At 39.8% G+C, this 14,285-nt stretch overlaps 1 long non-coding RNA gene across 1 annotated transcript; it reads right to left on the minus strand.

The window, feature by feature from the left end:
• Window positions 1-11,016: 11,016 nt before the first annotated feature.
• LOC132023809 (uncharacterized) lies at window positions 11,017-14,263 on the minus strand. Its single transcript, XR_009406048.1, has 4 exons — window positions 14,238-14,263; window positions 13,924-14,014; window positions 13,462-13,601; window positions 11,017-11,108 (listed from the first exon to the last, which is right to left on the minus strand). It is a non-coding gene; the product is annotated as an uncharacterized LOC132023809 (long non-coding RNA).
• Window positions 14,264-14,285: the final 22 nt, after the last annotated feature.

Raw genomic sequence — 14,285 nt, forward strand, 5'->3', positions numbered from 1 at the left:
TTTATTATTTGACAGAGAGAAATCACAAGTAGTCGGAGAGGCAGGCAGAGAGAGAGAGGGAAGCAGGCTCCCTGCTGAGCAGAGAGCCCGATGCGGGACTCGATCCCAGGACCCTGAGATCATGACCTGAGCCGAAGGCAGCGGCTTAACCCACTGAGCCACCCAGGCGCCCCAGTTTCTTCATTTCTAAAATAAGGATAACAATATGACCTGCCAGTGTGCCTGGGTGGCTCATTCAGTTAAGCATCTTTCTTGGACTCGGGTCATGATCTCAGGGTCCTGAGATCAAGCCTCATGTGGGGCTCCCTGCTCAGTGGTGAGTCTGCTTCTTCCTCTGCTTCTGCACACACACACACACACACACACACACACACACTCTCTCTCTCTCTCTCTTGCAAATAAATAAATAAAATCTTAGAAAAGAAAAAACAATATTACCTTCTCCACAGTGTTGTTGGGAAGATTAATCAATCACTATACACAAAATCACGAAGAACAGTATTTGATGCATGGTAAGTGCTAGATAAATGTTAGTTCTTGTTATCATGACCTACCCCCCCACCCCCTGCACGACACCACTGTCATCAACATCATAGTTGTTATGAGATCCTAGTTGGTGAGATCCATAGTTGGTGAGCTCCTACCAGGTGTCAAATATTCTGCTAATGTTTATGTAGCAGGGATAATAAAAACAGTACTGTATGCTATGTGGTTAGAACCCGTGTTATATGCCTTGCTTTATTTCATTCAATCCTCTCAACAACATACGAAGGATATTATTAAGAGGAATCTGCAGCTCAAAGAGGTCAAGTAACTTATTCATAACAGGAATCTGATTTCAGGGATTGCACTTTTAACCATTCTTATATAAAGATTAAAACGATGACTAATGAAGATGAAAAAGAGAGTTCTTTGCTCATATTAGAATTAAGAAGTATATTTATTACCTTTGCAAAATAAATAAAACATTATATCTTATCGTTTTCTACTGCATCCAAGTCCTTAAAGCAACATGTCCACATATATGACACTTTTTGGCCAGAATTTTCCATTCTTTCATTTGCTTGTTTTTAGTGGTGAGAGCTTTTCACCTTGATTTTCTTCAGATCCAAATCACCTGTTGGGGCTGTGTCCCCTGGGAATCATGTAGCCTTTTCCCATTCTGGATGACTAAAGATACAAATGTAGTGATCAAATGTCTCAGAAGGCCTCAGAGATTTCTGTGGAAACTTTCAGACTACAGTGAATGCAGACTCGCTATGCCTGCTGAAACACGTGGCTTCTAAACAAGTCTGTCTTCCTTCCATGCAAATTAGGGAGGCTGCATTTGATGCCAGTGTAGGATTATTCACTGTCTGGGCCTGTAATAGTCTCAAGGAAAAGCTTGGGGACTGCTCTTTCTTAAGAATGGGAAGTCAGGGTGCCTGAGTGGCTCAGTGGGTTAAAGCCTCTACCTTCAGCTCAGGGTTCTGGGATCTCTGCTCAGTGGGGAGTCTGCTTCCCTTCCTCTCTCTCTGCCTGCCTACTTGTGATCTCTGTCTGTCAAATAAATAAATAAACATCTAAAAAGGAAAAAAAAAAAAAAGAATGGGAATGTCAGCAGCTTTACTTGTTCAGCTTCCTGAGCAAAACACCTCCTAAAAATAGTCACTTCAGAAAATGTATTGGATGCTGTGAAGTGTGTAAACCTGGCGATTCACAGACCTGTAACCCTGGGGATAAAAATATATTATATGTTTATGAAAAATAAAAAATTAAAAAATATATGTATAAAAAAACAAACAAAAAAAGAAAATGAAAAGAAAATGTATTGAACAAAAAAAGGAAAGTGTATTGGAATGAATGAAGTGCAGAGTTGCTCACTTAAGTCTCTAAAAAAATTAAGAATTTCATAAGCTTTCACGTAGTAAATGCACCTGCCATTGAAATAAAAACACAAATGAACCCCCTCTTGTGTTTCGTTGTGGTACTGCAAAATTACTTGGACTAAATATGGTCAATGTATTCGCTACAAAGTAAACATTATTATCAAGCACCTAGTTTTGCCATATATAAAATGCTCTTAAATTTGCACAGTGCTTCATTAATTACAAAGGAGACATTTTTGCAGATACTAAATCATTTTAGGCCTCAAGGCAACATTTTTGAAGATTTTATTTATTATTTTAGAGGACAGGAAGGGCAGAGAGGGAGGGAGAGGGACCAGCAGCCTCCACTCTGAGCATGAAGTCCCATGTGGGACTCTAAGCAGGGCTCTATCCCATGATCCTGACATTATGATCTGAGCCAAAATCAGGAGTCAGACCCTCAGCAGACTGAGCCACTCAGGTGCCCCTGAAGTAGGAATTTAAGATGAAAGAACTGAAACTCATTTATAACAAATGATTTGCCCAATGTCACACAGGTATATCGAATCCTACCTCTTGGTGCCACAGAAAGACAAAATCAGCAGGCAGTTATGCCACAGAGAGGGTACTGACCTTGTAACCTGGAGCTCACTTGATATATGATCTTATGATAAACTTCTGCACATAAGTCTTCTTGTTTTTTTTGTTTTTTTTTTTTTTAAAGATTTTATTTATTTATCTGTCAGAGAGAGAGCGAGCGAGAGTGAGCATAGGCAGAGTCAGAGGGAGAAGCAGGCTCCCTGCGGAGCAAGGAGCCCGATGTGGGACTCGATCCCATGACGCTGGGATGATGACCTGAGCTGAAGGCAGCTGCTCAACCAACTGAGCCACCCAGCCATCCCCAGTCTTCTTGTTTTTAAATTGGGGATGGGGACTCCTGGGTGGCTCAGCCGGTTAAGCATCTGATTTTGGCTGTGGTCATGATCTCACTGTCCCCACATCAGGCTCCCTGCTCAGCGTGGAGTCAGCCTCACCTTCTCCCTCTCCCCTTCCCATTGTGCTCTCTCTTGCTCACTCACAAATAAACAAATAAAATCTTTAAAATAATATATATACAGAATTGAAACAATATTGACAACATTGATAATACCTCCCTAAGTTAAGATCAATATAGTGATTCACTCATTCACTGAATTTTCTCATAAAAATGTTCAGGGAAGGGTGCCTGGATGGCTCAGTTGGCTAAGCATTCAACTCTCAGTTTTGGCTCAGGTTATGATCTTCTGGGTCATGAAATTGAGCCCTGTGTCAGGCTCTGCACTCAGCAGGGAGTCTGCTTGAAGATTCTCTTCCTCTGCCCCACCTCTCCCCTAAAATGAATAAATCTTAAAAAAAAAAAAAAAAGAGGGAAAGGGGCACCTGGCTCAGTTGGCTAAGCATCTGCCTTCTGCTCAGGTCATGATCCCAGGGTCCTGAGATTGAGCCCCATGTCTGTCTCCCTGCTCAGTAGGGAGTCTGCTTCTCCCTCTCCCTCTGCCCCCCCCCTTTTGTTCACTCTTTCTCTCTCCCTCTCAAATAAATAAATAAAATCTTTTAAAAAATAAAAAGAAAGTTGATGAAGGGGTGCCTGGTTGGCTCAGTCAGTAGAGCATGCAACTCTTGATGTTGGGGTTGTGAGGTTGAGCCCCATGTTGGGTGCAGAGATTACTTAAAAATAAAATCTTTAAAAAATAAAAGAGAGTTAATGGAAACACTATTTTCAGTGCAACCCCCCACCCCCAAACCCTAGAAATAATTCGAATGTCCATTAACAGAAGTGGACTAAAAATGTATATCCATTCTACAAAATATTATGCAGCAATGGGAGAGAATGACTTCCATGTAAGTGTGTTGTCTCTACAGTAGCATTAGCCAAAGGTGGTTATGGAGCATTGGAAATGTAGCCTGTTCACACTGAGATGTGCTGTAAGGGCAAAATACACACTGGCCTTTGAAAGCTTAATAAGTAAAAAAGAATTTAAGATAGCTCACTCATTTTTATACTTATTGATTTGTGTTGAATGATAATATCTTGATATATTGGGGTAAACATATTTTCACTGATTATACCCCTTTTTACTTTTTAAAGGAGAGAATTCGGGAGATAAGTGAAACCATCTATTTATTGATAAATTAAATAAAATTATTATTTTATTTAAATTATTAAATTAAAATTATTTATTTTATTAATAAAATAAAACTATTAAATAAAATTATTTATTTATTTATTTATTTTTAAAGGATTTTATTTGTTTATTTGACAGAAAGAGAGAGATTACAAGTAGGCAGGGAAGCAGGCAGAGAGAGAGGGGAAGCAGGCTCCCTGTTGACCAGAGAGCCTGATACGGGGCTTGGTCCCAGGACCCTGAGATCATGACCTGAGCTGAAGGCAGAGGCTTAACCCACTGAGCCACCCAGGTGCCTCGAAATACTATAACATTTAATATTGCATACATGTCTCATATTATATTTACACTGGACAAAAATGCTGGTTTAGGGATATTTACTACATATTAAGAGAAAAAATTAAGTCACGAACATATACAGTCCTTGTGATTATATATGCATATAAATACACAATCTTAATATAATTATTTTATTATAATAATGGATTCATACATATTATGAATCCACAAATATAGACACATATTATGAGCTTGTTTAAAAAACAGAATAGAAAAATAAAATCCTGGAGGAGTCCAAGATGGTCAAGGAGGAGGAGACCTTAATGTTGTTTGGTCCCAGGAATTCAGCTAGATAGCTATCACATCATTCTGACCACCTGTGAACTCAACCAGAGATCTAAGAAAAGAATTGTTGCAACTATATAAACAGAAGAGCGTACACTTTCTGGAAATATGACAAGACGGAAAAACTCACCACAAAAAAGAGAACAAGAGTTAGTACTGACTGCCAGGTCAGTATGGTCATAATTAAGATGTCGGAACTAGAATTCAGAATAACGATTATAAATATATTAGCTGGGCTTGATAAAAGCAGAGAAGACACTAGAGAGTCCCTTTCTGGAGAAATAAAAGATTAAAATCTCATTAAAGATTAAAATCTAATTAAAATTAAAATGAAATAAAATATTAAAATCTAATTATAATCTTATCAAGTAAAATTTAAAAGGCTATTATTATTTTTTTAAGATTTTATTTATTTATTTGACAGAGAGAAATCACAAGTAGAAGGAGAGGCAGGCAGAGAGAGAGAGAGAAGCAGGCTCCCTGCTGAGCAGAGAGCCCGATGCGGGACTCGATCTCAGGACCCTGAGATCATGACCTGAGCCGAAGGCAGCGGCTTAACGCACTGAGCCACCCAGGCGCCCTTAAAAGGCTATTATTGAGATGCAATAAAAAAATGGAGCCCCTAACTGCTAGGATAAATGAGGCAGAAGAAAGAATTAATGATATAGAAAACCAAATGGCGGAGAATGAAGAAGCTGAGGAAAAGAGAAATAAACAACTAAGGGATCATGAGGAGAGAATTCGGGAGATAAGTGAAACCATATAACAAAACAATTTTAGAATAATTGGGATCCCAGAAGAAGAGGAAAGAGAGCCGGGAGAGAGGGGTTAGAAGATAAATTGGAGCAAATTATAATGGAGAACTTCCCTAATCCAGGGAAGGAAACAGGCATTCAACTCCAGGAGGCACAGAGAAGCCCCCTCAAAATCAATAAAAATAGGTCAACACCCCAACATGTAATCCTGAAACTTGCAAATCTCAGCAATAAAGAGAAAATCCCGAAAGCAGCTCGGGACAAGAGGTCCATTAGCTACAAGGTTAGAAACATTAGACTGGCAGCAGACATATCCACAGAGACCTGATAGGCCAGAAAGGACTGGCATGATATATTCATGGTGCTAAATGAGAACAGTATGCAGCCAAGAATACTTTATCCAGCTAGGATGTCATTTAAAACAGAAGGAGAGGGCGCCTGGGTGGCTCAGTGGGTTAAGCTGCTGCCTTCGGCTCAGGTCATGATCTCAGGGTCCTGGGATCGAGTCCCGCATCGGGCTCCCGGCTCAGCAGGGAGCCTGCTTCCTCCTCTCTCTCTGCCTGCCTCTCTGCCTACTTGTGATCTCTCTCTGTCGAATAAATAAATAAAATCTTTAAAAAAAAAATAAAATAAAACAGAAGGAGAGAAAAAAAGCTTCCAAGACAAACAGAAACTAAAAGAATCTGTGATCACCAAACCAGTCCCACAAGAAATATTAAAAGGGATCCTTTAAGTGAAGAGAGAACCCAAAAGTAACACAGACCAGAAAGGAACAGAGACAATATACAGAAACAGGGACTTTACAGGTAATACAATGACACTAAATTCATAACTCTCAATAGTTATTCTGAATATAAATGGGCTAAATGTTCCAATCAAAAGACACATGGTATCAGATTGGATAAAGAAGCAAGACCCATTGACATGCTATCTGCAAGAGATTCATTTTATACCCGAAGACATCGAAAGTGAGGGGGTGGAAAGCCATTCATCATGCTAATAGACATCAAAGGAAAGCTGGGGTGGCAATCTTTATATTAGACAAGTTAGATTTTAAACCAAATATTGTAATAAGAGATGAGGAAGGACACTATATCATAATTAAAGGGTCTATCCAACAAGAAGATCTAACAATTGTAAATATTTATGCCCCTAACTTGGGAGCAGCCAATTTATAAGCCAATTAATAATAAAATTAAAGAAACACATGAATAATAATACAATTATAGTAGGGGGACTTTAACACCCTCCTCCCACTGCAATGGACAGATCATCTAAGCAGAAGATCAACAAAGAAACAAGGGCTTTGAATGACACACTGAGCCAGAAGGACTTCACAGATGTATTCAGAAAACTCCATCTTAAAGCAACAGAATACACATTCTTCTTGAGTATTCATGGAACATTCTCCAGAATAGATCACATACTAGGTCACAAATCAGGTCTCAACCAGTATGAAAAATTGGGATCATTCTCTTGCATATTTTCAGAGCACAATGCTTTGAAACTGGAACTCAATCACAAGAATAAATTTGGAAAGAACTCAAATACATGGATGTTAAAGAGCATCCTGCTAAAGAATGAATGGGCCAACTGGGAATTAAAGAAGAATTGAAAAGTTCATGGAAACAAATGAAAATGAAAACATAACTGTTCAAAACCTTTGGGGGTGTAGCAAAGGCGGTCCTAAGAGGGTAGTATATAGCAATACAAGCCTTTCTCAAGAAGCAAGAAAGGTCTCAAATACACAACTTAAATTTATATGTAAAGGAGCTGGAGAAAAAAGAGCAAATAAAGCCTAAACCCAGCAGGAGAAGAGAATGAATAAAGATTAGAGCAGAAATCAATGAAATAGAAACCAAAAGAACAACAGAACAGATCAATGAAACTAGGAGCTGGTTCTTTGGATGATTAATAAGATCGATAAATGCCTGGCAGGACTTATCAAAAAGAAAAGAGAAAGGACCTGAATTAATAAAATCATAAATGAAAGAGAAGAGATCAGAGCCAACACCAGAGAAATACAAACAATACAAGAACGTATTATGAGCAACTGTTTGCCAATAAATCAGGTGATCTGGCAGAAATGGATGCATTCCTAGAGACATATGAACTACCAAACCTGAAACAGGAAGAAATAGAAAACCTGAACAGACTGATAGCCAGCAAGGAAATTGAAGCAGTCATCAAAAATCTCCCAACAAACAAGAGCCCAAGGCCAGATGGCTTCCCAGGGGAATTCTACCAAATATTTAAAGAACTAGTATCTATAGTTATGAAGCTGTTCCGAAAAATAGTAATGGAAAGAAAACTTCCAAACTCTCTCTACGGGGCCAGCATTACCTTGATCCCAAAACCAGACAAAGACCCCAGCAAAAAAGAGAATTACAGACAAAGATCCCTGATGAACATAGATGTAAACATTCTCATCAAGACAGAAGCCATTAGGATCCAATAGTTCATTAAAAGGATTATTCACCATGACCAAGTGGGATTTACTCCTGGACTGCAAGGATGGTTCAACATTCACCAATCTACAACACATTAATAAAAGAAAGGACAAGGAGCACCTGGGTGGCTCAGTTGGTTAAGTGGGTGTTTTTGGTTCAGGTCATGACCCCAGGATCCTGGGATGGAGCCCTGCCTCGGGGTCTCTGTTTAGCAGAGAACCTGCCTCTCCAACTCACTCTGACTGCCACTCTATATACTTGTGCTCTCTATCTCTCTGCTAAATAAATAAATAAAATCTTTTAATTTATTTATTTGACACAGAGAGAGACACAGTGAGAGAGAGTACACAAGTAGGAGGGGTGGGAAAGGGAGAAACAGTCTCACTGCTGAGCAAGGAGCCTAATGTGAAGTTCAATCCCAGGACCCTGGGATCATGACCTGGGATCATAACTGACTAAGCCGCCCAAGCAGCCCTAAATAAATAAAATCTTTAAGTATAATAAAAGAAAGGACAAGAAATATAGGATCCTCTCAATAGATGCGGAAAAAGCACTTGACAAAGCATGTGACAGCATCTTTCCTTGGTTAAAATTCTTCACAGTGTAGGGATAGAGAACTCAATATCATAAAAGCCATATACAAAATGCCCACAGCCAGTATCATCCACAATAGGGAAAAACTGAGAGCTTTTCTCCTAAGGTCAGGAACACAGCAGTGATGTCCACTATCACTACTGCTGTTCAACATAGTACTAGAAGGCCTAGCCTCAGCAATCAGAAAACAAAAAGAAATAAAAGACACCTGAATCCATAAAGAAGAAGTCAAACTCTCACTCTCTGCAGATGACTCAATGCTCTATGTGAAAAACCCAAAAGACTCCACCCTAAAATTGATAAAACTCATACAGGAATTCAGCTAAGTGGCAGGATATAAAATCAATGCACAGAAATCAGTTTCATTTCTATAACCATGAGACAGAAGAAAGAGAAATTAAGAAGTTGATCCCATTTACAATGGCACCCAAAACCAGAAGAAACCTAGAAATAAACCTAACCAAAGAAGCAAAAGATCTGTACTCAGATCTCTAACTATAGAATGGTCATGAAAGAAATTGAGAAGACACAAAGAAATGTAAAAACATTCCATGCTCATGGATTGGAAGAACAAATATTGTTAAAAATGTCTATGCTACCTCGAGCAATCACACGTTCAATGCAATCCCTATCAAAATACCATCAACTTTTTTCACAAAGGTAGGACAAATAATCCTGAAATTTGTATAGAACCAGAAAAGACCCCAAGTAGCCAAAGGAATGTTGAAAAAGAAAAGCAAAGCTGGTGGCATCACAATTCCAGACTTCAAGCTCTATTACAAAGCTGTCATCATCAAGACAGTATAGTACTGGCACAAAAACAGACACACATATCAATGGAACAGAATAGAGAATCCAGAATTGGATCTTCAACTCTATGGTCAACTAATCTGAGACTAAGCAGGAGAAGAATGTCCAATGGAAAAAAGACAGTCTCTTCAACAAATGGTGTTGGGAAAATTGGACAACCACATGCAGAATAAGGAAACTGGACCATTTTCTTACACCAAACACAAAAACAGACTTAAAATGGATGAGAGACCTTAATGTGAGATGGAAATCCATCAAAATCCTAGGGGAGAATAGAGACAGCAACCTCTGTGACTTTGGCCACAGCAAATTCTTGCTAGACACATCTCCAAAGGCAAGGGAAACAAAGGCAAAAATGAAGTGTTGGGACCTCATCAAGATAGAAAGCTTTGGCACAGCAAAGGAAACAGTTGACAAAACCAAAAGACAACCAACTAGATGGGAGAAGATATTTGCAAATAACATATCCAATATAGGGCTAGGATCCAGAACTTCTCCAACTCAACATCCAAAGAACAAATAATCCAATCAAGAAATGGGCAGAAGACAGAAACAGACATTTCTCCAAAGAAGACATCCAGATGGCCAACAGACCCATGAAAAAGTGCTCCACATCACTCAGCATAAGTGAAATACAAATCAAAGCCACAATGAGATACCACCTCACAGCAGTCGGAAAGGCTAAAATTAAGAAGTCAGGGAAGGACAGATGTTGGCATGTGGAGATGTGGAGAAGGGGAACCCTCTTACACTCTTGGTGGAAATGTAAGCTGGTGTAGCCACTCTGGAAAACAGTATGGAGGTTCCTCAAAAAGTCGAAAATAGAGTTACCCTATGACCTAGCAATTGCACTACTGGGTATTTACCCCAAGGATACAAATGTAGTGATCCGAAGTGGCACCTGCACCCCAAGGTTTATAGCAGTGATGTCCATAATAGTCAAACTATGAGAAGAGTCCAGATGTCCATTGACAGATGAATGGATTAGTAAGATGTGAGAGATATATATATGAATACTACTCAGCCATAAAAAAAAGAAAAAGAAATCTTGCTGTTTGTAAGTGTGTGTTTGGAACTAGAGGGTATTGTGCTAGTGAAATAAGTCAATCAGAGAAAGACAATTATCCTATGATCTCACTGATATGTGGAATTTAGGAAACAAAACAGAAGATCATAGAGGAAGGGAGGGAAAAATAAAATATGATCAAATCAGAGAGGGAGAAAAACCATAAGAGACTCTGAATCATAGGAAACGAATTGAGGGTTGCTGGATGGGGTGGTGGTGGAGTGATAGGATAACTCGGTGATGGTCATTAAGGAGGGCAAGTGATATAATGAGCAATGAGTATTATAGAAGACTGATGAATCACTGACCTCCACCTCTGAAACCAATAATACATTATATTAATTAGTTGAATTTAAATTTAAAAAAAGGAAAACAAGACAAAGTCTGTATATATGTTATTTATGTGAGTGTGTGTGAGGTATACGTGTGTGTATTTGTATAGGTATAGAGAAAAGTGAAAGAATACATATCAGACCATTAACACTGGTGGGGTTTTGAGTTGGCAATATGCATACATGAGAAGCAGGGAAAATTACTGTTTTTATAAAGTTTGTTGCAAGGAAGTTGTATTGCTTTTGTGATTGAGAAAGAAATCAAAATAAAATATGTTTCAATGAATACTTCTTTTTTTTTTTTTTCCCTAAATGAACATTTCGTAAGCCTGTTCTAAACCAGGCACTGTACTAGACTCTAGGCATGCAAAGATGAAGAAGGGGGTGCCTTGCTGGCTCAGTCAGTGGATCATGTGACTCTTGATCTCAGGGTCTTGAGTTCAAGCCACACATTGGGCATGGAGCCTGTTTAAAAAAAAATAATATAAAATAAAGTAGAAGAAGACAATGACTTTGGGGCGCCTGAGTGGCTCGGTTGGTTAAGCGACTGCCTTTGGCTTAGGTTATGATCCCAGAGTGCCGGGATCGAGTCCCACGTCCAGCTCCCAGCTCCATGGGGAGTCTGCTTCTCCCTCTGACCTTCTTCCCTCTCATGCTCTCTCTCTCAAGTAAATAAATAAAATATTAAAAAAAAAAAGACGACTTTGTTCTAAAAGGAACCCATGATCTAGGGGAAGAGACAGAAGAATCAACCAACAGCAATGTTAAACTGTTAGGGGCTTTAGAGGGATGACTAGGCAGCCCCTAAAGCATAGGCAGGGTGTCTCTATTTTCTTCTCAGGAAGTGTTTGAGGGGTGTGTGCAGAGAATGTTTCCTGGAGGAGCTGATTGAGTTAGAGCTGAATCTTGCCTGTAGCTTAGTTTTCCAGTTGGAGATGAGTTTAAAGGGTGTTCCAGACAGAAAGAACTCAATTTAGGAAGACAGGGATGCAAGAAACAACAAGAGGGCTTTGGAAACTCTGAGATTATGTGAGGGAGTGGGAGTAAATGAAGCTGAACAGGTAGGCATTGTTCATATTTAGAAGGGCCTGATGTGCTAATGTAAACTTTTCATTTAATGCTACAGGTTTTGAACTCCCTCATAGAACATAGAACTGAGCCACCCAGGCGTCCCTAGGGGAAATATTTCATGCTTCACCACCTGCCTGTGGTAACATGTGGACCCCTCCATTTTTTCAAAAGAAGGAAACTGAGACACAGAGAAGTCAAGTGACTTGCCTCTGGATAGCCAAGTAGGCAGGCTGAGCTTTGGAGATCAAGAACTTAACCTCCACATAGTACTGTTTCTTAGATTTATAGTGAACTGTGTTCGGTTCTAAGCTAGGATAGGTGTCTCGGGGACCATCTAACCTGTTCTGGGAGAATCAGGTAAGTTTTCCTATCCCAGAGGAGATGACTTCTAGTCTGAGATCAGAGACATAGATTAGAGATCATGAGGAAGGAGGTGAGAAAGAAACCTCCAGGGAGAGGGAGTAGATTGTGTAAAGATACTGAGCTGTAAGAGAGCTTCATATATTGAGGGGAACTGAAGGTCATTCAGCATGGCTGAGTCACAGAGTCCTGGGAAGAGGGGCTGGTGAGGTAAGTGAGGGACCAGACTGAGTTGTTAAATTTTTTTTATGATTTCATCCTAAAAGCAATAAGTAGCCAATGAAGTATTCAATGCAGGGGGTGACTACTTTTGCATTTTAGATTACTCTTTTTATTTGGTGGAGAATGGGTTAGAAAGGGCAAGTCTGTGGGCCTAACATCAGTCAGTGTTATTTGAGTCATCTAGAGGGCCAGGACTTTTAGGGGGTCTGGAAAGAAACGGGGTAGGCAACTGCTTGTTGAAGGTCTATTATCTAAATTAAACTGACATATATTAACGATACGTTTTGTCAGGTTTTTTTTTTTTTTTTTTTTTGGTATCACCAAGGCTTAGGAAATCAGCACCTTATATCAGAGTATTAGAGTTCTCTTTTTAGGAATGAGGTGGGGAGCATTGGGAGGAAATAAAAATAAAGATTCTGGAGCTACATAGTTGTGGGTTCGAATTCTGACTCTGCCACTTACTAAATCTGTGGCCTTTAATGAATCACAAGGACATTCATCAGGTAAAGGCTCTAGCTTCTCATTCTGGTCTGAGCCACCATTATCTCTAGTCTGGAATATTACAGTATTCTGAACTAGTCTGTTTTCAGACTTGCTCTCTTGATCTGATTCTCCCAGAGTACCCTTACTTTATTACGTTTAATTTTAAAACAGATTATATTCCTTTTTTGCTAAAAATCTTTCAATGGCCCTCCATTTTACCATTCATTTAAATAGCCTATAGGACCCCAGATCATCTCTATTCTGTTCTCACCTCATCTCCTACTGGTCTCCCTTCACCCCTCCCACGGCCTTCTATGCGCTAGTCAGAGAGCTTGTCATAGTTTCTGGAAAACAGGAGGCAGCCTCCTGCCTCAGGGCTTTTGCATTTGCCTCTCCCTATGCTTGAAATGCTATTTGCCAGAGTCATTCCCACTGACTACTCTAGGATCAGATTTGTACACAGATTGTGATTCTCAGTGAAGACTTACCTAACTACTCTACTGAAGATGAAATATAGGGGTGCCTGGAAGGTGCAGTGTTTTAAGCTCCAACTCTTGGCGTAGGCTAGGGTTGGGAGACTTAATCTCCAGTGGAGCCCACCACTCAGCATAGAGTCAGCTTGAGATTCTCTCTCAAATAAATAAATAAATAAATAAATCTTAAAAAAAAAGATAAGGGATACCTGGTGGTAGGGCAGTCAGTAGAGCATCCACTCTTGGTGGAGTGCCCAACTCGTGGTTTCTGCTCAGGCCATGATCTCCTGATTCTGGGATCCAGCCCCTTGATGGGCTCAGCAAGGAGTCTACTTGGTATTCTCTCTCTCTAAAATAAATAAGTAAAAATCTTTAAAAAGTGACAATATAAAGGGGTATGGGGAAAAGAAAGGAAGACGGAAATACAGTATTTTCTTGAGTTAAAACACTCAGGTTTTTTGTCTTCAGTTCACTACCGTATCCCCATTGTTTTTTTGTATCCCCATAGTCTTAAACAGGGCCTACCAGAAAGAGAACATTCAACAGATGTTTAATTATCATGATAATCCAGATAACAATCACAAAGGACTTATTAAATAGGTCAGGTCGGGAGTTCTAAGCATTCTGCATATTTAATCCCCATAATAATCTTATGAAAAGAATACAATTACCATGTTCACTTTACAGAAATGAAGAAATGGAGAACACTGAAGCTCAGAGACTCAACAGTTGACGCTCAGGAACTTTCCTAAGGTTACACAGCTGAAAAGTGGAGCGGAGATGGAATAAAATGAATGAAATTTGATTTGGCTCTCGGGACAGGGATGAAAATTGACACGGTGGGAGCGAATGCAATCGCTTCGTGGGAATGCGGTCAGTAGTGAGGGCGCCGCGCGCGCGCCATGCAGCCCGGGTCTAAAGGAGGGTGCAAGTGCTTTGCTAACTGTGTTGCAACGGCTCCACGGAGACTATGAACTGCCATTACCAGCCGCCGCTCAGTCTCGGGCGGAGTGGGAGCAGGAAGTGGCGGCGG

The sequence above is a fragment of the Mustela nigripes genome, chromosome 8, assembly GCF_022355385.1.
Source record: "Mustela nigripes isolate SB6536 chromosome 8, MUSNIG.SB6536, whole genome shotgun sequence".
Taxonomy (NCBI): domain Eukaryota; kingdom Metazoa; phylum Chordata; class Mammalia; order Carnivora; family Mustelidae; genus Mustela; species Mustela nigripes.